General features: G+C 40.7%; 1 pseudogene; it reads left to right on the forward strand.

Moving 5' to 3' along the window:
• The first annotated feature begins 8,762 nt into the window (after positions 1–8,762).
• On the forward strand, positions 8,763–17,813 carry LOC118623247 (annotated as a pseudogene).
• The last annotated feature ends 3,583 nt before the right edge of the window (positions 17,814–21,396 follow it).

Raw genomic sequence — 21,396 nt, forward strand, 5'->3', positions numbered from 1 at the left:
AAGGCTTATAGACAGTAAGTCAAAATTTGAATGTACATACTCTTCAAACCAGAAATTTCATGTTTCAGTGGATCCCTTGAAGAAATAATGCTTACGTACATGTACACAGAAGCATATACAAGGTTTTTCACTGTAGCATTGTCTGAGATAGCAGATAACTAAAAACAACTTAAATAACAGATAAACTGTGGAATATCCAAACCATTGAAAACAATGTAACCATTGAAAAAGAATAAAGTGGAGCTTCAAAACAAGAAAAAAAGCAAGTTGCAGAATAATATGTACAATATAACATCATTTACTTAGGAAATGAAAAAAAAACTATATATTTCTACATGCGTGCATATATGCATGTAAATGATAAGCAAATGTCTTGAGAGTTACAGAACAAACTGAAAATAGGTTACTTATGAGGAGCAGACCAAATGTGAGCAGGGAAACTTTTGTATTCTTTATATTGTTTGAATCTTAAAAACAATAATGTACTTATGTATTACTTGCCTAATTGATAAAAAATATAGTCTAATAATTATACTGAACACAAAACTATAAAATTTGAAAGAGAGGAAATTATTATTTAATCACTTAGTTTATTAAAACTTCTCAGATTTTCCAGGGTTGCAAGATAAAAATGAGTCCAACTAAAGCTGAATTAATATGATACCTGTCATTCCAGTGAAGAGTTGTCAAGTCTGGCCAGTGTGGCTCAGTGGATTGAGTGTCATCCCATGCATCAAGAGGAAAATCAAAATCATCTAACATATGGCTATTTGATGTAATATAGAAATGGACTGATTTTTTCTTTCACTTTTTGTCCAGATATCAAAGAGTCACAGATTAAGGTTTATCCTTCACGTCACTGGTTTTAATTTACTTAAACAATTGTATGTCCCTTATTAATATTTTAAATTGAGCAGAGTCCATTTCAATGAGAAATGGGCTCTCCTTTTTGGCATTGGTTTTCCCCCTCTGATCACAACAGTACCATATGTTTAATTTATTATCAAAGAAAAAGGAAAAAACATTGGATGTTATGAAGAAAAAAATGTAGTTCTATCATCAGAAAGAAATATTTTAAATTTTTAGGTGTTTTTTCTTTTGGATGTAGGTGTTCATGGAATTGAGTTAATACTGTGCATTTTCTTTTGTGTCCTTTTTTTCTTTTTCTTTTTTTAATGTGAGAGATAAAGAGAGATCTGTCATTCCATTTATTTATGTATTCATTGGTTGATTTCTTGTATGAACCCTGACTGGGGATCGGACCTGCAACCTTGATATATCGGGATGACGCTCTAACCAACTGAACTACTGTAAGCATATGTGCATATCATCACAGATTCTTCAAAAATGTTTATAAGGCACAATGATGTTCCAAAGTATGGACACACTATAACTTATCCATCTATTCTCCTATTATAGGATATTTAGCTTGTTTTCACTTTTTTCACTCTTATACTTAGCCCTATGAAAAACATTCTTGCATAATTATTTGCTTTCATCTTTGATTATGTCCCTGGCATATATTCCTAGAAATGTTATTTTAGGATTGTGCTGGTTATTTGCCATTGCTAACCCCACCCATTCTCTGCTTTTCTTCATTCTGTTTTTATAGATTGCATCTCCAGGGTCCCTTGCTCTTTGAGATTTGATGGGTGGCACCAGGAGGATATTAGAGGGCCAAAAGAAAGAGAAGTCTGGGTATCTCCTCCTCCGTCTTCCTGTTTTGAGGCAGTGGCTGCATGCCCCTCCCCATCTCCTGTCCCCTTTCTTGCTGGTTCCTCCTCTGCCCTTCCAGCTCTTACTGGATTTGTCCCTTTATCTCTAGGAAAGGTAACAGCTGCCCACTGTTCTCTAGGTGCCTCAACATCTCTCATTTACTTCTTTAACCTGGCCTCCCCATCTGTATGTCGTTCTTTTATTAAATTCTCTTTATTTGAACCATCCTGCATGAAATCTCTTTCCTTTTGGGGTCTTGATAGACATAAACTTTTTTTTTTTGTTACAGATGTTTCTTCTTTTTTTCCCCATTGACACCCTCCTCCCCATTCCCCCCACCCCGTCCCCAGCTTTGTTGTCCATGTTCATTGGTTATGCATACATGCATATAAGTTCTGTGGTTTATCTCTTCCCTCCCCTCACCACCCCCTCTTCTGAGGGTTGTCAGCCTGTACCCTATATCCACGTCTCTGTGTCTACCCTATTCCTCAGACTGTTATGTTCATTATATTCCACAAATAAGTGAGATCATGTGGTATTTGTCTTTTTCTGCTTGGCTTATTTTGCTTAGGATAATACTTTTCAGGTCCGTCCATGTCGTCTCAAAGGATAAGAGATCTTTCTTTCTTACAGCTGCATAGTACTCCATTGTGTATATGTACCACCACTTTTTTATCCATTTGTCTACTGATGGACACTTGGGCTGTTTCCAGATCTTAGCTATTGTAAATAGTGCTGCTACGAACATGGGGGTACATATATTCTTTCTGATTGGTGTTTCAGGCTTCTTAGGGTATATTCCTAGAAGTGGGATCACTGGGTCAAATGGAAGTTCAATTTTTAATTGTTTGAGGTAACACCATATTATTTTCCATAGTGGCTGCACCAGTCTGCATTCCCACCAGCACTGTACTAGAGATAGACATAAACTTTTAAATGCATTTTTGATAGATACTGCCAAATTGCATTGCAGAAAGGTTATATCCATTTACACTCCCATTAGTAGCGTGTGAAAGCTTGATGAGATGAGCTCTTAAAGTTGAAATAGATTTTTTAAGGCATCGGTCTCCTGTTTATTATCTGGCGCCTTCCTCTTTAATGTTGCTCATAGACAGAGAGTTCTGCCACAGGCCATCTAAAGAAAACTCATGCATGACAAAGATGAAATATTGGGACAAGCAGTTGTGTGTCATTTACAAGCCTGAAATGTAAGAAGAGACCCTGGATTGTATTGTGAAAATGACTCCTTTGACTGACACCTATGAATAGGGAAGAACACATTCTGCCTGGGCACACAGATAGTAAGTATCTGGTGTGGTTTGAGGATGTGAGCTCATATGCAGACAACAGCTAAACATAGGCCAAGAAACCAGTAAGGATTAAGTGCTACTGTCTATAAGGTCTTAGTACCCATTTTTTGGAAGATTTCCTACTTGGTCTTCCTCGTTCTGGCTTTCATAGAAGAGAAGTTTGCAGGAACATGGATTTCAAGAAGGAAAAGAATCCACAAAGACATCTTCGTCCCTTCTCAAATAAGAGGCAACTACATTACTGGCATTTCACACAATGGTTGCTAGAAAGTGGCTGAGATTTTGGTCAGGCTGACTCAAGGCACAGGTGGAAATGTGCTTTTCCATTTTCTTGCAAAATAATGAGACACCTAGTGGGCACAACATGACATGTCTTTATGAGAGATGGCAAATCAATTGCCAGGTAAATGATATTCAATAACTGCCTCAGTGCTTAACTCTACAAAAATATCCTTATTAGAGAAATACCTAGAGATAGGAATCAGATCAGCCCTGGCCAGTTTGGCTCAGCGGTTAGAGCATCGGCCTGCGGTCCGGAGAGACCCGGGTTCGGTTCCCGCCAAGGGCACGTACTTCGGTTGCAGTTTGTCCCCGGCCCTGGTTGGTCGTGCGGGTGGCAGCCACTCGATGTGTCCCTTCACGTCGATGTTTCTCACTCTCTCTCCCTTCCTCTCTCTCCCTCCCATTCTATCTGTACAAAAAATGGAAAAATATCCTCGGGTGAGGATAAAAAAAAGAAAAGAAAGGAATCAGATCACCTATTGACTCATATTTGATAATCAAGATACATTATTATTATATATTTTGTAGTACTCCATAGTTTTTAAAATCTTTTAGGTATAACGTTTCTTTCCATAATAGTATAATAGTCTCCACCACCAGGCTGTGGTCTCCCTAAGGGCAGAGGCCACACCAGTTTCCTCCCAACACTAGCTCAGTCACTAATGCATAAGAAACAGGTGCTCAGAAAAAGTTGGATTAAATGAACTCATCTGAATGACCACCCCAAGAAGTGGGATAGTTTCTGAATTTTTTTCTAGGGGAGGAAACAAAAGATCAAAGACTCGAAACAGTGTCCTACAGCTTGTTAAGTAGAAGAGCCAGCCATGAACCACATTCTGTATTCCTTGACTTTTGCCCATGCCCAAACAGACCATGTGAGAAAGCCCTCTTGCTTACATAAATGCCCAGTGGCCCTCTCCTCTCATATCAGTTAGCAGCATCCATCTTTATTCCATTGCTAGGGACCCTTTTGGAAGATCTTTGTATTTAAATCAGGGGTGGTCAATCCACAACCCAAGTGAGGCCCCAGTGGGAGGCCTTCCTCAGAGAATTTTCCACATTAAATTACCTGGTATCAAGCTCCCTTTTCATCTCATTATAGGGCTTATGCATTTCTATGTTCATATATCACATGTTTAATTAACTACCTGGTATGTAGATAGAGTAATTTTCTTTTGTTATCAAGGTTTAGCCAAAGGACTTGTAAATCCCAAGGTGTCCCTGGCCAGGCTTTGCCATTGGAAAGCAATTTAGGAAAAGTACTCATCACACAACATGTAAAAGGGTAATAAATCCTGGGAGATTGATTGTCTGGGCCATTGTTTCTCTCTCTCTTTTTTTAATCCTCACCTGAGGATATTTTTCTACTTATCTTCTGATAGAGTGGGAGGGAGAGAGAGAGAAACATCGACTGGTTGCCTCCTGCACTACCTCAACTAGGGCTGATCAACTAGGGCTGGGGACCAACCGCAACCCAGGTATCTGGCCTTGTCTGGAATCGAACTTGAAGCTCGTTGGAAGCAGGCCAACGCTCTACCACTGAGCCAAAACCGGCCAAGGCTGGGCCAGTGTTTCTCAAATGGGTTCATGGAAGTTCCACTGATGAATTCTTAGGATCTAGAAATTATCTACAAATATATATTTTTTAAAATATGTTTTTATTGATTTTTTAGAGAGAGAGAAATATCCATAGGCTGCCTCCTGTGCGGCCCCCACTGGAGATTGAGCCCGAAACTTGGGGCATGTGTCCTCATTGGGGATTGAACCAGGACCTCTTAGTCCATGGCAAGCCGCTCAGTCTACTGAGCCACACTGGCCGGGCTGTATTTTTAATTTTGTTATTCTTCTGTGGTCATCTAAAGTTTCTGGACCACCTGGCTAGCCACCCTATAAGTGAATCTGTCTCACACAAAGTATTTATCTTGGTACGTGATAATCAACTAAAATAATATGTAACTTTAAAAATTGAAATATAATTCAAATACCATAAAATTCATCCTTTTAAAGTGTACAATTCAGTGGGTTTTAGTGTATCCACAAGGTTAATGATTCACAAACTTCTAAGTCTGTATAATTCCAGAACATTTCATCACCGTCCAAAAATCCCGATGCTGATTAGTAGTCATTACCTGGTTCCTTCTCCCTGAGAGTCTGGCAACTACTAATCTGCTTTCTGTCTCTTTGGATTTGCCTATTCTGGATATTTTATATAACTGAAATCATATGACATGTGGTTTCTTTCATGTAGCATGTTTCCAAGGTTCATCTATGTGATAGCATGTATCAGCATTTCTTTTTAATGACTGAATATTTCTTCCATTGTATCCCATTGTTTATCCATTCACCAGTTGATAGACATTTGGTTTGCTTCCACTCTCTGGCCATTATGAATAATGCTACTATGAGAAACTTTTGAGTCTAAGTTATAAAAATTTGGATCTGTAAGTCTTCAGATATGTTCTTGGGGTCTGTGACTTCACAAATTTGGAAGATACTGACCCAGTGTGACTCCAATGCTTAATAAATAAAGAAATTGATCAAGTCACACTCACACAGTTAATGGAAGTGTCTGTGACTAGATTCAGAGCACAGGCTTGTTGTCTTCCTTATCTATACTAGGTGGACCTCTTGGTTTAGGGCCTTCCCAAGTCATTGCTCTTTTTCCTCAAACCGCAAGAGCCATCCATTGGCGGTGTACTTAACACTTAACTAATAACACTGGTGTATGTGGGTCCAGCCTAGATACTGGGCAGCTTTTCATTCTCCAAACTTGGCCTGCATACTGATAATATTTCCTCAGGCTAAAAGCCAGAAAAAAGAATCACCTGGTCAAACATCCCTGGCAGCCTGCTTTTCTTAGAGTGGCCTCCCAGGGGAGCTCTCTGAACAAACAAAGCTTGTTGACCCAGTTTGAATGCCTGGAAAATTATCATGTGAGTCACTGGGACAACAGAGCAAAGTGCCAGACCTTTGAGAAACCCTAAGCACAGGCTTCCTGTGTCATTTGTGTCCCAATAGGGTGGGGCCAGGAATCCCAGGGAGGCCTGCTACTTCCCTCAGCTGCTCTTCCAGGTGGTTTCCAAGCTCTCCATGTGTGGTGCCACAGAGGCCCGTTTCTGTTTTCATCCCAGTGAGCTTTGCCTACAGCCGTCCAGAGAGTGACAGCTCAGTTGTAGGAAACCAAAACAAACCTGCATGCTTAGAGGAAGACATTTCGTGTTCTTTGGAGCAAGGCCACAGGCTCTCACTGGGAAGGAAATGCTGAAGCAGCTACAGAAGTTTCAAATTAAAGACCAAGAATCCAGAGGCGGTATTTTAAAAAAATATTCACATGAGTAAGGCAGAGCCTTGCAAAAGAGTACCTACAAATTACTTAAGGAGTGTTTTATAATGTTCTGAAAATGCTACTTCCTAAATTACACAAAGAGCTAAAGAAACGTAGCCAGAGAAGCAATGCAGGTAAAACTTGTTACATTTAGATGGGGTGGACAGTTTGTGGCCTGGTATGATGTCAGAAAGAGTGCCAAAAGCTTTACCAGTCCTCAAATAACTCTCTCATGGGTATAAAGGATTTCTGGGGAAGGGTGAGTATTAAAGTGGGTACAAAAGAATAAGTGTAGCCTGTCTGGTGTGGCTCAGTGGTTGAGTGTAGACCCATGCACCAGGAGGTCACCAGTTCCATTCCCAGTCAGGGCACATGCCCAGGTTGTGGGCCAGATCCCCAGTGGGGGGCATGCAGGAGGCAGCCAATCGATGTTCTCTCTCATTGATGTTTCTACCTCTCTCCATTTCCCTTCCTCTCTCTCTAAAATCAATAATAAAAAAAAAAAAAAGAATAGATGTTGACAGGAACAGGTAAAGTAAGAGTCATCCATGGCCGTCTTTTTGTTTTTTTAAAGCACCACCTTTTTCTAATGCACTAATTCTAGGGTCTTCATCTTTAGGAAGATGTAGTTTTAACACATAATTTGATCCAGGATTGTATAAATTCCTGTTTGATTGGTGTTTTGAGAGAGTGAGCGACTATTAAATCCCTCTCACTGTAGGAATGGCACATGAAGTCTCTCTCCTTCATGGTTTTAAAAGATACATTTTTGTGTCTAGAAGAACTAGAAGACAGTTTGATCACCAAGTTTTTAGTGACTACTACTCTCATCCCCTCACTTCACTTCTTACTTTCTCCCTTTATCTTTTCTGCTTCTGTCTACTTCTGACAGATCTGACAAAATACAGCAGATTTGCAGAAACAGGCTGTCCACTTCCTACACTGGTACTGTCATTACAGATTGCTTCAGAGTATTTGTCTCTGGGGCAACTTGGGCAGAGTGTCACTATCAGTCTTTGTCATCAAAATCCTGGTGTCTGCCCTGTGTGCTGGGGTGCCTTGCAGAGCCAGCAGGCCAGCCCCAGGCATGCCCTCTGGATGCTCAGGTAGAAGACTGAAGGGGGACTAGGGAGAATGTTCAGAATTAGACAATAATGATAAAAGAGGGACAGACTCAGGTAAAGGTAATATTTCATCTGCCTAACTGTATCTTCCTGATGCATGGCAGTAATATGCTGGCAGCACTGTCCATTAGAACTTTCTGTAATGATGGAAATGCTCTCCATCTGTGCTGTCCAGTGTGGTAGTAACACATGGCTATTGATACATGGTTAGTGAGGAATGGACGTTTTCATTTGGTTTCATTTTAATTAATTTAAATAGTCATATGTGACTAATGACTACTATAGAGATTTTTGTTTTGTTTTTGTTTGCTGCAAAAGCTTTATTGCTTCCATTTGGTCCATAGTATGGGAGAGGGCTCCAAGGTGGTTAAAAGGCTTCCTAATGGCTGCTGGGAGAGGCTCAGATGGCATCCTGACACCAGGGTAATGGAGAGGGGCCCCTCAAAGGACTCTGGACTCCAAAGACTCCTACTTGTGCTTGAGGGCGAGCCTTTCCAAGAGCTACTCTCCCAGGTTGGGGGCCAGTCTGCCTGTAGAAGTTGTCAGGTGGTTGCCCATCTTCTTGATGACTTTCACCTTGTCATCTAGGAAGTGGTTCTCCAGGAAGTTGCAGAGATGGGGGTCTGTGTGGGCAGAACCCAGGGCATACAGATCCAAAAGGGCTTGCTTGGTTCAGGTTCTTCTCCATGACCACAGATGCTTCCATTCTGTCTTGAGTTTTACCCCACTCATCTTGGGACAGCTTCTGCAAGTCCTGGAAGAGGGTGTGGCCACTGCACTAGTTTTGCATCTTTAAGAGACACTGGGAGATCTTAAGCTTCTCCGTGGCCAACTCATGGAATAAGTGGCCCACACCCTCCAGAGCCACATAGTCATGGTCAAAATAGCCCAGAGAGGGGTAGGTATAAGAGGCCACAGATGCAGATTGACCAGGTGGCTGACAGTGGCCTCCACCTTGGTGGAAAATTTCTAAGAAATTTGGCAGCTCATGGTTGCTAGGCAAAAATGGTATTGGCTGGTCCTGGAGGCAGAGGATGGCTGAGATGGTTCCTAAGGTTACAACTGAAAAAGAAGTTGGAAGGTGGTGGGAGGCTGGAAGAAGGGGCATCCCTGGGTCTATTCAGCTCAAACACTGTTGAAGCAAGAGACAGATCTGCAGGACTGCTGAGTGCACTGACGAAGTACTAATGTTTTAAAAGATAGCAGAGAAATGTGGGCAAGACATTAAAGTTTGAATTCTGTGTTCAAATCCCAGCTCTTCGGGGTTATTAGCTTATAACCCAAGGAGAGACACTTAAACTCACTACCTCTTTTTACATAGCTCTGTAAGATGAGCTAATAATGTCATGATGTTGTTATGATAGGTAGGATGGATGGAGCCTTGGGTGGGAGGAAGGAGTCACTTGCCCATGTCCTCAATCAATAACACTGGCCACAAGTGCCTGGGAGAGGCAGAGGAGGCCCAGGGGATGTATATAACCTTTCCACAAACCAGGGAACACCACCAGTGTTGCTGAATTGTGGCAGTTGCATTAAGATCTCATTTACAGTTCCTTTCACTTTTTCAGTGTTTTCATTAGAGCCTTTCACTTTCATTCTGAAAAGTAGACAAGGCAAAGACTATCAATATGATTTTGCAGATGAGAAAATAGAGACCCAAAGGAAAGAAATTAACTGCCCTCAAATGTTACACTGAGCAATTAACAGAGGAGAAAATAATGACCCTAGTGAGTCAGGACCCAAGGCTTCCTCTGTCTCAAGCTGCAGGAAAGTCCTCAAACCTGCATGTGGCACAAAAAAGCCTCTTCTCAATTCTGTTCCCTTCACCTCTTCAATCAGCCATTAGTGTGATGTCTGTCCTGGCACTGACCTAGTCACAAAAACAGGGAACAAACCTGTTTTCTGGAAGCAGCAACTGTAATCTTTGCCATCAGAGAAGCCCTTACTTGGCTCACACATGACTGTGAAGAAAAGCTTTTGTCCTGCTGTCTCATCCTTTCCCTGGCTGAGTCTGTAAATGCTTGCTACTCAGGCACTGAGAGTATTTCAGCAGCTCTGGGCTTTACTCTAACCTTGGCATATTCATTTGCCTGTATCTTCATGCCTGTAATTACTTAATTGCTTTCTTTTAATGCCTGTAAATAAGAGCTCTGTCATCTGAGAAAAGATCAGAAAAAAACAGAACCATGAAACTAAAACACAGGAAAACCATTTTCCGTCTTGTGGTGCACAACCACGCCCCCTGTTGACTGACGCATGCCGGTTTAAAACCACAAAAAGAAATTCTTTACAACTTTATGGAGGTATAATTGATGTATCGCAGATTGCACTGTTTAAAGTGCACAAATGGATGAGTTTCAACGTGTATATGCCTGTGAAACCACCACATTCAAGATAATGAACATTTCCATCACAGACAGCTTTCCCATTTTAGAGTCCAACAGGGTGAGTGTCCCCAGATCAAAAATATATAGAGGTACTGACCCCTGCTGGGCCATCTTTATTCCAATCTCTATTTTTATTGGAGAGGCAGCTCTCCATTTGACCTCTACCTGGCTTTTCCTCCTTTCCCACAGTTACAACATTCCTCATTCTGTTTCAGGCCAGCTCCTTTCCTGGTGCTTTGGTTTTTGTTCCCTCCCCCCTTTCCAGATACTTCCACTATGGAGTAAGCATCCCCTTTCCCTGCTGAATCATCCTCTTCTTATCTATAGGCTCTTTTCAATCTTAAAAATAAATAAAAACAAAAACAAACAAAAAATTAAATACCTCTTCTTGCCTCCCCATTCCTGTCCTCACTCACTCATTGCTCTGTGTCCTATCTTGTTGTCATGGCCAAACTTCCAGAAATAGTTGTCTAATTCCCTCCACTTCTGCACTTCCTCTCTCTCTCAAGCCATTCCCCTGCCCTCACCACGCAGACACTGTTCTTGACCAAGTCACTTATTAAGCTCCCTGTGTTACCTCCAGTGAACCTGTCTCAGAGCTTATCATACTGGGACACAGTTGACCACTCTATCCTCTACAAAATAGCTTAGCTTGGTTGTTTTTACAAAAGTAATTGATGTCTTTTTTTTTTTTTAAGAGTCAAACAATAAATAAAGCATTAGGCTCCTTCTAGACTCGCCCTGTCTCACTGCTGCAGATGGAGCCACTGCTGCAAGAACCCTCGGCTGCCAGACAGCACAGAGCCGCGTCAGGAAGTCCCAGAAATGAGCTGCTGTAGACTTCTAATTGGGGGGAAATCCTATCTGCTCTATTATAGACACCACAGAAACCAAGAAATTGTTATAAACAAACACACAGAGAAGGGCCTGCATTCAGTAACTCTGACTCCTGTCCTAAGAGTTGCCTTTTTTTTTTAATTAAAAAATTTTATTGATTGATTTTAGAGAGAGAGGAAGGGAGAGAGAGAGAGATGACATGGTGGCTGGTTCTACATGACTATTCTTTGTTGGTCTCTCCAGGCAAGAAACCTGCCAGGGCATGACTTCCTGATAGCCACCTGTTGTTTTCCCTTTCCTAAAGCTTATAACTGGGAGAATGACAGGAATGAAGCATACAGGCTGACCCAGTGGCTTTAAAGACATATAGGTTTTTAGACACATACACAAAAACAGTGTTCTCATGACCAGTGTTTTTACCCAAGATAAAGTACAAAATAGGAAATAGTCCTGGACGGTTTGGCTCAGTGGTTAAAGCGTAGCCGCGGTCCTGAGAGACCCAGGTTCGGTTCCCGCTAAGGGCATGTACCTCCGTTGCAGTTTGTCCTCGGTGACCATGTGGGTGGCAGCCAGTGGATGTGTCTCTCTCACATCATTGTTTCTCTCTCTCTCTCCCTCTCTCTCTCTCTCTCTCCCTCCTGCTCTATCTGAAAATGAATGCAAAAATGTCCTCTGGTGAGGATACAAAAAACCAACCAACCAAACAAAAAAACCCCAGGAAATAAAAATCACCCCCAAAATCCCACCACCCAAAGCAAGAGCCAGCAATTTTGGTGAGCATCCTTTAGACACCTCTATGCAGTATATACACATAGAGGTGTATGTATACAGTTTCATATACATGGATTCATAATTTACATGTTCTTCTGTAATCACTTTTTTCTTTCTTTCTTTTTTTGTTAGTTCTATTCAAGGATATTTTTCCATTGGTTTTTAGAGAGTGGAAGGAAAGGAAAGAGAGAGAGAGAGAGAGAGAGAGAGAGAGAGAGAGAGAGAAACATCAATGTGAGAGAGACACATAGATCCATTGCCTCCCACATGAACCTGACTGAGGCCGGGGATCCAACCTGCAACCCAGGCACATGCCCTTGACCGGAAATCAAACCCACAACCCTTCAGTCCCTAGGCCAATGCTCTAACTGCTGAGCCAAACCAGCCAGGATTGTAATGACTTTTTTCACTCAGAATATGCAATTGATGGATAAGCAAGTCAATAACTATAGACTAACACCATGAATGTTAATGTTTGCCAACTATCCAGAATATTTATAAATCATGGTTTACTCAACCATTCTCCTATTGTTCAACATTTAGGTTGTTTGCATTTTAAAAAATGTTTACCATAAACTACACACTGATAAACATCCTGTGTTCAGCTTTTTGCTTTTGTGCAAGTTTCTCCTAAGGCTAATTTCTAGAATGAATTAGCTCAATACAGTGGAGTGCACACTTTCCATTTTGATACAATTGGGCTAGCTTCCTTCCAGAAATGTTATACCAATTTATTTTCCCAGGACAGCTTTGCACCATTATCACCAACACTGGGCTTTATCAATTTCTGATTTTTAGGTATGGCTTTTGTAGACTGATTCAGTTTGTTTGATCAATTTGAGTATTTGTCTTTCATTAAGTTCATCCTGTTCACATTTATTATTTTAATTATTATGTATAGTTTTAGTTCTGTAATCTTATTTTCCATTTTTATGCTTCCTTAGCATCATTTTTACAGTCTTTCAATAGACTCTCTGTGTATTCTTTGGGTTTTTTTCTTTCTGATAATTTTGAGAGTATTTTGCCTGCTTTTAGTTCTATAAGTGGGCATCATTGCCTTTCATCAGATACTTAGATATATCTTTCTCAAACAGTATTTACTGCTTTTTAATAATAACTAATCTTTATTATATGTTTACTTTGCCCTCATAACAACCCTATGGTAGTGTGTTTTCTTTTTTTTCTTCAACTAGCCCATATGTCCAGGCCTGGGTCATCTAATCTGAGTGTTATGTGTACCGTTAAAATTCCTTTGGAAAGAAAAATTATACCCTAGTTGGGTCTGATCTCAACGACCTCCCTCTATCCAACTTGGCAATGATGATTATTTCTGTTTAGAACTGTTAAATGTCCCTCCCTCAGTTGGCAGTATTCCAAAGTTATTATTTTGCAACCAGTCCAAGATGCTCTGGTATAGACTGCACTTTCACATAGGTAATCTCATTGGGTCCAGAGCAAGCCTGTGGACCCAATGAGATTAAAAAGCCCCCAATCTCTCACATTCATGACAAGAAAACTGAGGTTTAAAAACAAAGAGCGTGTGTGATTTGTCTTTGTCATCTGTACTCTGTGGGACCACTCAGCCGGTGTCCTTTGACTGATAGCCACATTAAATAAATAAATAAAAAAGAGCCCAGCCAGTGTGGCTCACTGTTTGAGCATTGACCCATGCACCAAGAGGCCACCGGTTTAATTCCAGGTCAGGACACATGCCCAGGTTGTAGGCCCGATCCCCAGTGGGGGATATACAGGAGGCAGCCAGTCGATGTTCTCTCTCATAGATGTTTCTATCTCTCTCCCTCTCACTTCCTCTCTCTCTCTAAAAATCAATAAAGAAAATATTTTTTAAAAAAGAATAAAATAGTCAAGATTAAGACAATCCAAAACACCAAATTGAAATTCTTTAGGCCCTTGCCCAAGAATATACTTTTAACTGGGTGCTATTTAACGCTTATCTCTCTGTTGAAAGAAGTTATATTTATGAAAATTGCTTGAAGTATATAGAAATCCATCCATCTCTCTAGATTAGCATTTTCTGAAAGGGATTGCTTGGATTTTATGCAGAATGTTAATGGGCATTACATGAAAAATGGGATGGTCAAGTAATGAGGGAAAACATTGAGTTAAAGTTGCTCCCAGAAATTGCTCAAAGAATTGCTTTTTTTTTTTTTTTTAATTTTTCTTTATTGATTTTAGAGAGAGAGGAAGGGGGAGAGAGAGAGAGAGAAACATCAATGAAAGAACATCAACTGGCCACCTCCTGCATGTCCTCCACGAGTATTTGGCCCACAACTTGGGCATGTACCCTGACCAGGAATTGAACTGGTGACCTCTTGGTGCATTGGTCAATGTTCAACCACTGAGCCACATCAGCCAGGCTCAAAGAGTTGCTTTTAATAGGCTAGTGTGCACCATGAATCTATAAGAAGATATAATTTGACCTCATTAATGTCTAATAGGATACTAATGTTCTGTGGAACACAATTTGAGAAACAGTGATAGGTAGGAAATTGTTTTCCATCAAAACCCCCCCTGATTATTAACGGAAGAAAGTAAGTTCAAGTCAACTGTCATTATTTGCAGATGACATGATATTATACACAGAAAACCCTAAAGACTCCATCAAAAATCTACTAGACTTAATAAATGAATTTGGCAAAGTAGCAGGATACAAAATTAACGTCAAGAAATCGATGGCATTCTTGTACACCAATGATGAACTCACAGAAAGAGAAACTGAAAAAACAATCCCATTTTCCATCGCGCCAAAAAAATTAAGATACCTAGGAATAAACTTAACCAAAGAAGTAAAGGACCTATTTGCAGAAAACTACAGGTCATTGAATAAAGAAATAGAGGACGATATAAAAAAGTGGAAGCACATACCCTGTTCATGGATTGGAAGAATTAACATCAGTAAAATGTCCATCCTACCCAAAGCAATCTATAGATTCGATGCAAACCCCATCAAAATACCAACGACATATTTCATAGAACTAGAAAAAATACTTCAAAAGTTCATATGGAACCAAAAAAGACCCTGAATAGCCACAGCAATCTTGAAAAAGAAGAACAAAGTAGGTGGGATCACAATACCAGATATCAGGTTATGCTACAAACGACGGTAACCAAAACAACCTGGTACTGGCACAAGAACAGGCATATAGACCAGTGGAACAGAACTGAAAACCCAGAAATGGACCCAAGGCAATATGCTCAATTAATATTTGACAAAGGTGGCAAGAGCATACAGTGGAGTAAAGACAGTCTCTTTAATAAATGGTGTTGGGAAAATTGGACAGCTACATGTAAAAAAATGAAACTAGACCATCAACTTACACCATACACAAAAATAAACTCAAAATGGATAAAAGACTTAAATGTGACCCGTGAATCCATAAAAATTCTAGAAGAAAATGTAGGCAACAAAATTTCGGACATCATACGCAGCAGAATTTTCACTGATACATCACCTAAGGCAACAGAAACAAAGGAAAAAATGAACACATGGGACTACATCAAACTAAAAAGCCTCTGCACAGCAAAAGAAACAATCATCAGAATAGAAAGGCAACCCACTGTATGGGAGAACATCATTGCCAATGATGTATCAGATAAGGGGTTAATTTCCAATATATATATAGAGTGCTCATACAACTCAACAAAAGGAAGACAAAGAACCCAATTAAAAAATGGGCAGAGGAGCTGAATAGACACCTCTCCAAACAGGACATACAAATGGCTAAGAGACATATAAAGAAATGCTCAACGTCACTAATCATCAGAGAGATGCAAATTAAAACAACAATGAGGTATCACCTCACACCTGTCAGAATGGCCGCCATCAACAAATCATCAAACAACAGGTGTTGGCGAGGGTGTTGAGAAAAGGGGACTCTAGTACACTGCTGGTGGGAATGCAGACTGGTGCAGCCACTATGGAAAACAATATGGTGTTACCTCAAAAAATAAAAAATTTTGGCTCAGCGGTTAGAGCGTCGGTCTGCGGTCCGGAGAGACCCGGGTTCGGTTCCCGCCAAGGGCACGTACTTCGGTTGCAGTTTGTCCCCGGCCCTGGTTGGTCGTGCGGGTGGCAGCCACTCGATGTGTCCCTTCACGTCGATGTTTCTCTCTCTCTCTCCCTTCCTCTCTCTCCCTCCCATTCTATCTGTACAAAAAATGGAAAAATATCCTCGGGTGAGGATAAAAAAAAAAAAAAATTGAACTTTCATTTGACCCAGTGATCCCACTTCTAGGAATATACCCTAAGAAGCCTGAAACACCAATCAGAAAGAATATATGTACCCCCATGTTCATAGCAGCACTATTTACAATAGCTAAGATCTGGAAACAGCCCATGTGTCCATCAGTAGACGAATGGATAAAAAAAACAGTGGTACATATACACAATGGAGTACTATGCAGCGGTAAGAAAGAAAGATCTCTTATCCTTTGAGACGACATGGAGGGACCTGGAAAGTATTATCCTAAGTGAAATAAGCCAAGCAGAAAAAGACAAATACCACATGATCTCACTTATATACGGAATATAATGAACATGACAGTCTGAGGAATAGGATAAACCCAGAAACATGGAAGTAGGGCACAGACTGACATCCCTCAGAAGAGGGGGCGGGAGGGTGGGAAGAGATAAACCACAGAACTTATATGCATGTATGCATGACCAATGGACATGGACAACTAAGCCGGGGACGGGGCGGGGGTGGGGTGGGGAGGGTGGTGCCAATTGGGTAAAAAAGGTGAAATATCTGTAACAAAAAAATAAATAAATAAAAATAAAAAATAAAAAAAAAGAAAGTAAGTTCAAGTCTACTAAGTATAAAGCAAGTTTTTGAGAAAAATAGAAAACATTTCATTTATTTCTTTCAAAATTAAGAACAAAGACAATAAAACTCTATTTGAGTGAGAAGGTGAACCAGTGTTTATTGGATACTTACTCCATATTGGCTGTTTCACATACTTGATCTCAGGTAATCCTGACAAGTCTGGGGTAGGCTTCATTTCCCCACTTCACTGGTGAGGAAACTGAAGCTGAGAGGAGATAACAATTTTCTCAAGGTCTATGGTACTTGGAAGTGGGAAGCTAGGACTTGAATCCCTGCACCTATACTCTTTCTTATATATCTCTTTTCAAACAAATTATTTTAAATGTTTTTCAGCCCACTGCTTCATGGGAGTCGCTCATCATCTCCTGTTGGACAGCCTGGATTCTGGTGTCGAGTGGTGAATTAAACAGCCACAATATCCAGCAAAAAGGCAAAGACCAAGCCACCAAGAAGCACGCCCAGCAAGCAACATCTTATGCATTTGCCATGTTTGACGAGTTACAGATTTTGGAGTAATTAAAAGAGGCATTCGCCCTGGCTGATTTGGCTCAGTGGTTAGAGCGTCGGCCTGCGGTCCAGAGAGACCTGGGTTCGGTTCCCACTAAGGGCATGTACCTCAGTTGCAGTTTGTCCCCGGCCCTGGTTGGGTTGTGCGGGTGGCAACTACTCAATGTGTCCCTTTCATGTCGATGTTTCTCTCTCTCTCTCTCTCCCTCCCACTCTATCTTAACAAAATATCAAAAAATGTCCTTTGGTGAGGATTCAAAAAAATAAAAATAAAAATAAAAAAATAAAAGAGGCATTCAACACAGTTGAACAAAACCGAGGTTTCATTGACACGGAAGATTTGCATGATATGCTTGCTTCTCTGGGGAAGAATCCAATGGATTCTTGAAGCCATGATAAATGAGGCTCCAGGGCGCATACATTTTGCCATGTTCCTCATTGTGTTTAGTGAGAAGTTAAATGACACAGATTCAGAAGATATCATCAGAAATGCTTTTGCTTGCGCTGAAGAAGCAACTGGCACCATTCAGGAAGATTACCTGAGAGAGCTGCTGACAGCAATGGGAGATGGGTTTACAGATAAGGGAGTGGATGATCTGTACAGAGAAGCACCTATTGACAAAAAGGGGAATTTCAATTACACTGAGTTCACCCAAATCCTTAAACATAGAGCTAAAGACAAAGATGACTCAAAGAACTTTAGTTGAAACCTTCTAATTACTTTGTCTTACTCTGTATTATTTCCTAGACACATCCCCACCCTCATAGACAGACCTACTGCATGCAACTTAGTTTCTTTCGCAGCTTTGCCTCTTTATTTTGATGTATTTATTCTAGAACTTTCTTCCACTTAGCTCTTGTATAATTAGAATGGGGATGAGGTTGTAAATTGTGTTGAAAAAGAGATTGCAAATTTTAAAAAATCAACAAATATGAAAAAAAATGTTTTTCAGTATTGGAAAGTTAAGGAAAAGAAATAAAGAGAAGATAAGGGAAAAAAGAGAGAGGAGACAGAAAAAGAGCAAAAGAGGGAAAAGCAGAAAGAATAACCAAGAAAAAAAGTCTTGGTTTGTTTGCTTGAAGATAGAAACATGAAGTGTACAAAGAAAAAAAGGCACAGAAATATCTATCTATCTATCTATCTATCTATCTATCTATCTATCTATTTTTGGTACGTGCCCTTAGCAGGAACCAAACCCAGGACTCTCTGGTCTTCAGGCCGATGCTCCAACCACTGAGCCAAACCAGTCAGGGCTAGGTATGTATTTTTTAAAATTCAAACACAATTCCTAGAGTTTTACATAGAGAGAGAGAGAGAGAGAGAGAGAGAGAGAGAGAGAGAGAGAGAAGCTAATGTTTACATAAGGATAGTTATCCCTCTTTTTAAAAATGTTGGCCTTCAGCCCTGCTGGTGTGGCTCAATGGAATGAGCATGGTCCTATGGACTGAGAGGTCCCAATTCGATTCTCAGTTGGGGCACATGCCTAGGTTTCGGGCTTGATTCCCAGTAGAGGACATGCAGGAGTCAGCTGATTGATGTTTTTCTCTCACATCGATGTTTCTATCTCTCCCTTCCTCTCTCTCTAAAAATAAATCAGTGAAAACATTTAAAAAATAAATAAAATGTCAGCCTTCAGAAAAAAAAGTAGGCCTTTAAGGAGAAGCAAGAAATATTCAAAGTGATGAAAACCAAGGACTTATAACCAACATTACTCTACCCACAAAAACCATCATTTAGAATTGAAGGACATATAAAGAGCTTCCCAGACAAGAAAAACTAGCGTTTATCACCACCAAACCACTATTACTTTAAATGTTTAAGGGTCTTCTTTCAGAAGTAGAAGAAAAATAAAAAAAATACTTCCTTTTCTTTGGACTGGGCTTCATGTTGCTTCCTCTATACTGCTCTTCTCTAAAGGGCTGAGGGGTGACACCATTCATGATATTGCAGCATAAATTAATGGAATGAGGGAAGGAGGCAAGCAATCTGTCTTCCAAGGAACATAGGACCAATGGATAATTAGATGGAAAGTTAAAATAAAGTACGTTCACACTGGCCAGTGTGGCTCAGTTGGTTGGAGCATCATTCCCTACACCAAAAGATGGAGGGTTCAATTTCTGGTCAGGGCACACCCAAGTTGAGGGTTTGATCCCTGGTCAGGCGTGTGCAGGAGGCAACTGATCAATGTTTCTCACATTGATGTTTTTTGTTTTTAATCCTCACCTGAGGATATTTTTCTATTTATCATCAGAGTGGGAGGGAGGGAGTAAGAGGGAGAGAGAGAAACATTGATGTGAGAGAGACACATTGACTGGTTGCCTCCTGCACAACCCGACCAGGGCCAGGGACGAACCACAACCGAGGTATGTGCCCTTGACCAGAATCGAACCTGAAACTCATTGGTACTTGGGCTGATGCTTTAACCTGTGAGCCAAACTGGCAAGGGCACATGGATGTTTCTTTTTCTTTTTCTTTTTCTCTTTCTCTTTCTCTTTCTCTTTCTCTTTCTCTTTCTCTTTCTCTTTCTCTTTCTCTTTCTCTTTCTCTTTCTCTTTCTCTTTCTCTTTCTCTTTCTCTTTCTCTTTCTCTTTCTCTTTCTCTTTCTTTCTTTCTCTTTCTCTTTCTCTTCTCTCTCTCTCTCTCTCTCTCTCTCTCTCTCTCTCTCCCCCTCTCTCCCCTCCCTCCCTCCATCTCTCCCTTCCTCTTCCTAAAAAAACAACAAAACAAAGCAAAAAAATTCAAAATAAAATATATCCAAGGGGGTTTATAGAAAAATCCTTAAAAAAAGCTAATATCAGGTCCTGCTGAAGGCAGACCCAGCCCTGCCTGGAGCAGCTTCCTGTCTGGGAGGTATCAGTACCAGACCAGAATGGTGGACCACAGGAGCACAATTCTACTTAAAATGGGATGGGCTGACATTCACCTTTCGAGCCTGCAATCAACACCTTCCTCACACGTAGGAAGAGCCTTCCTTCACGAGACTGAGAGTTCAGAGATTGGTAGATTTTTCCTTCTGTCCTTCCACCTGTGAAGAGAACCCCCGGGCTGGCAAGCCTGGTGGATGGGGGCACCCAGGGCACAGCCTGAGCTTCTGAAACAACCAGAGTCTACTGAAGCCACAAGACAAGGGGTGGGGAGTAGACGGCCGGTCCCATCGCTCAGCCCTCCTAACAGCACTTCTCAGTTCCACCCGAGATCGCCCGACTGTCATCACCCACTAAAGGTGTTGTAAGAAATGAAAATATTGAGGCTGATGCTGTTTGGCATTGATGTTGCTATTAATATTGATACCTCTTGTAATGCCAGCATCACATGACCAGAGCTTCCTGTAGGCTCCCCAGACACTGTCTTCTTCTCTGCTCTTATGGTTCCTGGACTTGCCCTGCAGCTTATTTTTTTCAGGATTTTAAGATGTTATTGATCACACAATAAAAGGGAGCAAGAAAAAAATTAAAAAATAAAAATATAAAAGCTAATATTAGCCTGGCTGGTGTGGCTCAGTTGGTTGAGCGTCCATGCACCAAGAGGTCACTGGTTTGATTCCTGCCAGGGCACATGATGGGGTTGCAGGCTCAATCCTCAGCAGAGAGTGTGCAGGAGGCAGCCCATCTCTGTCTCCCTTCCTCTCTCTCTAAAAATCAATAAAAACATTTAGAAAGTGTATTTAATGCCACTGAACTATACATTAAAAAAGCTAATGTTGAAGAAGATTACTAATAACTGCCATGGGATTTAGTTGTATTAAAAAAATTGTTTTGATAGGTATTTTTCATATGTGTAGAGACATTGTGATTCAGTCCATGTCATGTGTGATTCAGTGTGTATATGATAACATGTGGAATTTTAATTGGGTTCATTGTACTTTATCACAAAAAGAAGGATGGGGCAGGGGAATGAAAAGATTGTTTAGTAAAGTTCTTCAGATGTTGTAGCTTTTAGACACTCCTCCCTTGCCCCTCCTAATCAGTCCTCACTGTCAGTATCAAAATACTTACATATTTTTAGCTGAATTATTTATGTCTTTGTCTTCCTTAGACTATAAGTGAAAAAAGCAGAATGAAACATTGAATGAGTATTACTGAAATATTTAAAGATGGGAAGATATGATGTTTGGGATTTGTTTTAAAAAATGTGGGTATGGCCCTGACCAGTTTGGCTCAGCGGTTGGAGCATTGGCCTGCAGACCAAAGAGTCACAGGTTTGATTCCAGTCAAGAGCATGCACATGAATTGCGGTTTGGTCCCTGGCCCTGGTCAGAGTCATGCGGGAGGCAACCTGTCAACGTGTCT

Source organism: Molossus molossus, unplaced genomic scaffold, assembly GCF_014108415.1.
Source record: "Molossus molossus isolate mMolMol1 unplaced genomic scaffold, mMolMol1.p scaffold_m16_p_1, whole genome shotgun sequence".
Classification (NCBI taxonomy): Eukaryota; Metazoa; Chordata; class Mammalia; order Chiroptera; family Molossidae; genus Molossus; species Molossus molossus.